Consider the following 5,914-nt stretch of genomic DNA (forward strand, 5'->3'; position numbering starts at 1 on the left):
TATATATATATATATCTTTTTTACTTTAAATGTGGATAAAAGACTGAAATGCTTTGTAGCTGTAGAATAATGTCCTTTAAACTTGACATGTCTCTGCAGCCTCTCAAACTCCCACTCAGGCGGCTCTCAACAATTTGCCCATGGTTTCCCCAGCAACAAAAGTGGCAAGATGTGTTCATCCAAAGTGAACTTTAAAGCCCATCTTAAAAAGCCAGCCTTAATGGACAACGAGCAAGACAATATGAGGGTAATAGAAGAAATGAAAACCCTTCAGGCTGTTGATTAACATCAGTAAAATGCAGTCGGAGTATAAATGTGTAAAAGGGAAAACAAAAAAATGAGGAGAAATGCTTCTGAGAAAGAGACAACCAGACTATTTTTATTCTGAATATTTGTATTCAGAATACACAGTGTTCTTTGCTCAATTAATTTCTTTGAAGGATAGAAACTGTTTGGCTAGCACTGAAAAAGTACACATTCAAATGACATCTTATTCTTAAATAAAGTAATTGCAGTACACTACGGCTCTGTATAATTATGAGACAGTTTGAGTTGCAAACAATTACCTGTCCATCTGAAATAACGTAATGTAAAACGGCTGTAAATCTAAATTACTTTTGCTGATCTTAAGTGGTAATTTGACATGACATTACATATCTTTAAGGTCAGGAAAGAGATTTAAAATTGTTTTCAATTTGACAAAAGCATGTTGAAATATGGGAAGAAAGAAATTAATTGCAACCAAAATATCTGACTCTTTTAAAGATTAAACGGGTAAAGTTTACTTCAAAGACGCTGTCAGTCAGACTTTGGAAGTCCATTTTCACTCTGTCAATTTTCAAGAGGTCAGCAGCAGGACAGATTTGGATTTGACTGATGGTTAGCAAACAGAATCAATGCCCAAGATAGAAAAAGATGTGCAATTGGGAAATGTGATAAATATGATCCATACTGGCAGTTAAAATGAATCCAGAACTATTAAATCAGCGACAGTTTGGTGCCAAGTTTGGTTACTGTTTGCAGTCATAAGCACGAGTTCTCCAACCTATTTTGAATGTATGAGGAAAGAAGAAAAACTCCTATCCAATTCACACTTGATATATGTGAACTTAAAAATAATTGAGGAAGATAAGGTCGGCAGAGCCAGAGGAACTGGGGAAACCGCCAGAGAGGGAAATCACCCCACTGCAGCACTGCGCAGCAGGATGATCTGACATCACCATTAGGTTCCTTAATGAAACTGAGGAACATTTCCTGTGTGATTACTGGACTAATACCTGGTGATTTAATTGACTGATACAGAACAGCTGAAAGGGTAACTCTAACCTGAGGTACTGGTACATTTCTCAACAATGAGCAAGGTTAGATCCCACAAGTTAATATGATGATGAAGCGCCAATGGAGGAGTTTTCCCCCTATTTAGAGAGCAAAGCATTGGCTGGTATGAGGATATCAGAAACAACAAGCCAGAGTAAAATGCATTGTTTTATATTTGATTTACATTTATTAGACACACATTTTTCAATGCAGCATTACATTTTAGCAAATTTAACGCCACAATTAAAGATACTGCCAAAAAAAACTCCCAGTGTCTTTGTGTATCTGCAGGAAACTCGTACCGATGACGGCAGGTGAAAGGTCACCGATTACTAAGAATTACCAGCAAGTGGATATCCCACTCACATGTATTAGCAGCGTTTTTGTTTCGATTTCTCAAACATTACAATTAAATTGTCATAAAGCTCCTTTTGTCTCAGGTGCCACAGGGAACCCCTGATTAAATCTTTGAAGCTTGATCAAAATGTGCCTTGATTGGATTCGCAGGCACACAATGAACTGTTTGTTATCAAAATGAGGTCTCATTGTGATTAAAATGACTCAAAGCACTCAATATTTGTATTTCAATTATTTCAGCTCACCTGCAATATGAGAGAAAGGAAGACACATTAATAACGTGTTGGCGGATGACAGAAGCTCAGCCGTCATCGACGGCGGCCGTTTCTCCGTATCCTTTAACTGCCAGCAGCTCCCAAACTGTCTTGAGTGATTTACAATGTGGCAATTAACCTCCGGTGGTGGCGGTGACTTTCAGAGCGTTTTTTTCTTTTTTTTTTCTTTTTTTTTCCCACGAGAGACGCACGGCCACGACTGAGGAGCAAAGCCTCCCAGCTCTTCCCAACACACTCTATCAGATTCTTATTCCACAGGGAGCCCACCGAAGCAAAAGCTATACATATTAATAAGTAGAGACGGTATCTGTTCGCACATCTTTTTTTCGCTGGAGTGGCATGCTCCTGAGTTGGACCATTGTCAGTATGAAGGAGCTCAAATTCTGCTGTGAAGAAAACAGCTTGAGATACTAAGAGTTGGTGAAAAATAAATATTGCATATAAATAGTTTAATAAAGCCAGAGATAAACCCTGCATTTGAAGTGCAGAAAACAAATAAATGAATCTAAAACCTTGTTTTTCTCTCCCAAGCCTACTGGATCTTAATTATCTCTCCTGAGTTTTTGATTTTCATAAAGAGGTGCTTCTTAATTAAATCTATGGCTGCTCAAAAATATGTTGCACTTAAGAGATTGGAATAATATATCAGGTCTAAATTAGGCAAACAAAAGTCCAAATGTGATAAAAATGATTACTTGCTTAGACAGTCTGGAAAGCTAATGATTCTCAAATGTTATGCGAGGAATGAATAAAACTAATAAAGGCTTAACTCATAGCACTCTCGTCCAATTCTTACTCATATCAGCATATCATTTTATATTTAAATATGAAAGGCAAGATCATGAACTTGCGCCTTCACATAATTATAGTGCCGCTGATGCATCAGAAAGAAAATTCATAGATAAGGTGAACAGCCTTACTGAGTTTCTCATTATGGTAACATTGTTATTCTGTCAAAAAAAAAAAAAAAACAGCATGCACGAAAGGAAAAAAGTAATATTCCAGCAGCACCCCTTATGGTTCTACAAGAGTAATTTGAAGGAAATGAAGTTGGACATAATCAGGGTCCATTTGCTTCATCTGATGATATAATCAAATCTCCTTTGGCTACACGGTCACATAGATTTGGTTCAGAATAGCACATAAAATTTTCCAAAATGTGTGCATTACATCAGGTGCTACGGCAGTCACATGGATTTTGTCTGTGCAACATGCATTTTACGTTGGCTCATATATATTTATATGGCTTTCCAAATGTTATAATGGTCGTGTGCTATTAAAACCCCTAAGATGCCTTTCTTTGTGTCAGGAATTCATTCAGTGGACAGACAACAAACCTGTGAGATTTTCTTGACTGTTGGCTTTGTGAAATATAATTTTGGCTTATTGTTTAGCTTGTTCTAATTTTAAGAAAAATATGCTGTCTTGTTGCAAATGAAAAAAAAAAAAAAACAAGCTTCGAATTTAGTTGATGAATCCACTAGTCATGTTTTTGGACTATGAGAGAAAGTCGATGGATGAGCCAGATCCCACGCAGTCACAAGGAGAGCATGCAAACACCAGAAAGACTCCAGTCAAGAATTTTAACTCCAGACTTTCATCCTACAAATCAACAGTGAAAACCATCAATTCACAAAGCAAACAGAACGTAAGCATCTGTGAACATGATTAAATCTATCCAGATAGAGATCAAAAAAAAAATTTGACATATCCGTCACTTTTTCTCTCTGAACTTCAACATACTTTGCTAACTTTGCAAACGCAGACATTGAGCTTTCCAATTAGTTTTGCCCTTTCAAAACGCATCAATATGTGGTGCTTTCAATCTGAAAGAAGTCAATAAAAGTTATGTTTATATTTAAATTATAGATTGGTTTCATTTTAGGACATCTTTAAAGTATTTGGTGAGCCCCAAAGTTACAATTAGGTCTTTACTTCATAAGTGGTGGCATTTGATCACAATCAGATGTTTATAGGCAATATATTTACATAAAATTGTACAAATAAAACTTGAAATAATTATAATCTCGCGGTGCACAATGTAATTGGTAGCTGGTGACAGCTGGGGAATATTCTGTTTTTGGATGGTTTTCGGGGTCTAAAAGCATATTTTGCCTTTTGTCTGCTAACTTTCAGGTTTTGTTTCTTGACTTTTTCGTACAGCAATAACTTGCAGAACTGGAACATAAGCACTAAAACAAACCATATTTATAGTGGAAGTCTAAAGTGTGGTTGGCTGACTTGGCATGAGATTGACTGTGAAATCGTACCTCAAAAGAGAAATCAGAAACTAGTCGCTATATAAAAAAAAAAATAATAATAATAATAATAAAAAAGATGCTATGTATATGAGCTGTCAAGGGTCAGTGAGATCGCTAAAAAGCTGTATTTTTAGTTCAGTTTTACATTTAAACAGGAGGTCAAGCTCAGCAGAGTCACTCCCATGTATGGAGATATGGAAGAGGAATTGGTCAGCCATCCATACAGATATATTCATTGAAAATAACTGCAGAAACAGGTTTAAAAAGGAAACCATACTGTAGCTTTATTAGTTATAAACACTGAGGGGAACTACAATGACTATTAACAAGCCCAAAACTTCGTAAAACTTGCCCTTCAAAAAATGATCCCGTTTGGTGAATTGTATTCCTCTGGATATGTTTTTTTGTGTTTTACTAACCTTGTCCACCACTAACCTTTTTTGCTCCATTTATTTTGTTAATCCCTTAGTTCTTCTTTCAACACTTTTTTTTGGCCTCCAAATGCTCATTGTTTATTTTCGGCCTTTCGTTATTTCCCCTCCGCCGTCTTCAAAATTCCATTTCCATCCACTTTCGCTTTCCCATGCAATCACTTCCCATGATTTCTGCCCCATCTCTCACTCTGCCCGTCCCTTTCCATCTCCACCTCTCATTTCTTTAATCGTTCTGTTTTCCAATGAAGGTTACTCCTGCCTGCAGGGCTATGAAAATGTCAGAGAGGCGCACTCCATTTTCAGCTACGTAAATAGCCATTTCCCGCCAGAGCAAACCCACTTTCCTGCGTCTGACCTGCCGCGTTACACATTACAAGCCCACATAACATGTCCCACCTCCTCTTCTAATACCTGAACGCGCTTCCGGGGGAGTATGACTAGTGAGTGCTGCAGGTGTCCTCTTCCTCATACGGAAAAACTGATCCACCCACTCATATCCATGTTTCATTCAGAGGCTCCGTATAATTTTGCATGAGCTCCATCAAAGTGGATTTTGGATTACAATGTATGTCTGGAGGTATGACTACAAACTCAAAGAGTTTTTAAAGACTGTTCAAAGTGCTTTCAACACTAGGATACGCATTATTTTAAATCAATATCTCACTGAAATTAAAAATCAAAAATCTACTCCGAATCAGAAGTTAATGATGTTTTAGAACATCTATTATTTTCAACACAGCCACAAAATGTAAACAAACCTAAGACCAGAGTGCAGTTTGTGAAACATTCATATTGAACCCCAGAGGAAAAGAGAAATTAGGTATTTTTATTTATTTACTGTTGTCAGTTGTGTGACATGGACAGTAGCTCCACATTGCCAAATGTATCCATGAAATAGTTAAATGTGATTTTTATTTTCTTATCAGAAAGCAAAACGTTTGGCTGGAAAACAGAGATTTCTTTCATTGAAAAGGTACATATTTTGTTTGTAATATGAAAATGTTCCACCATGAATTGTTGGGCCGAACAAAAATGAAGAAAAAAAAAAAAATTATCTCTAAACAGGACAAGATTTACTAAAATGCTGTATCCATAGTAGTGAAGAGCAGAATTATGAACACTGTTCTTTTGTCAAAAACATGCTTGTTTTCAGAGGTATTCATATGTGAAAAAGGATTTTCTGCAGTATTTGAAAGTACAAACACAACAGGGTTTTTGAAATGACAACAGCATCTTTTGTGTTTTACTCCTTCTAGCTGTTTCCAGGGCG

The sequence above is a fragment of the Poecilia formosa genome, unplaced genomic scaffold (assembly GCF_000485575.1).
Source record: "Poecilia formosa unplaced genomic scaffold, Poecilia_formosa-5.1.2 Scaffold94, whole genome shotgun sequence".
Lineage (NCBI taxonomy): Eukaryota > Metazoa > Chordata > Actinopteri > Cyprinodontiformes > Poeciliidae > Poecilia > Poecilia formosa.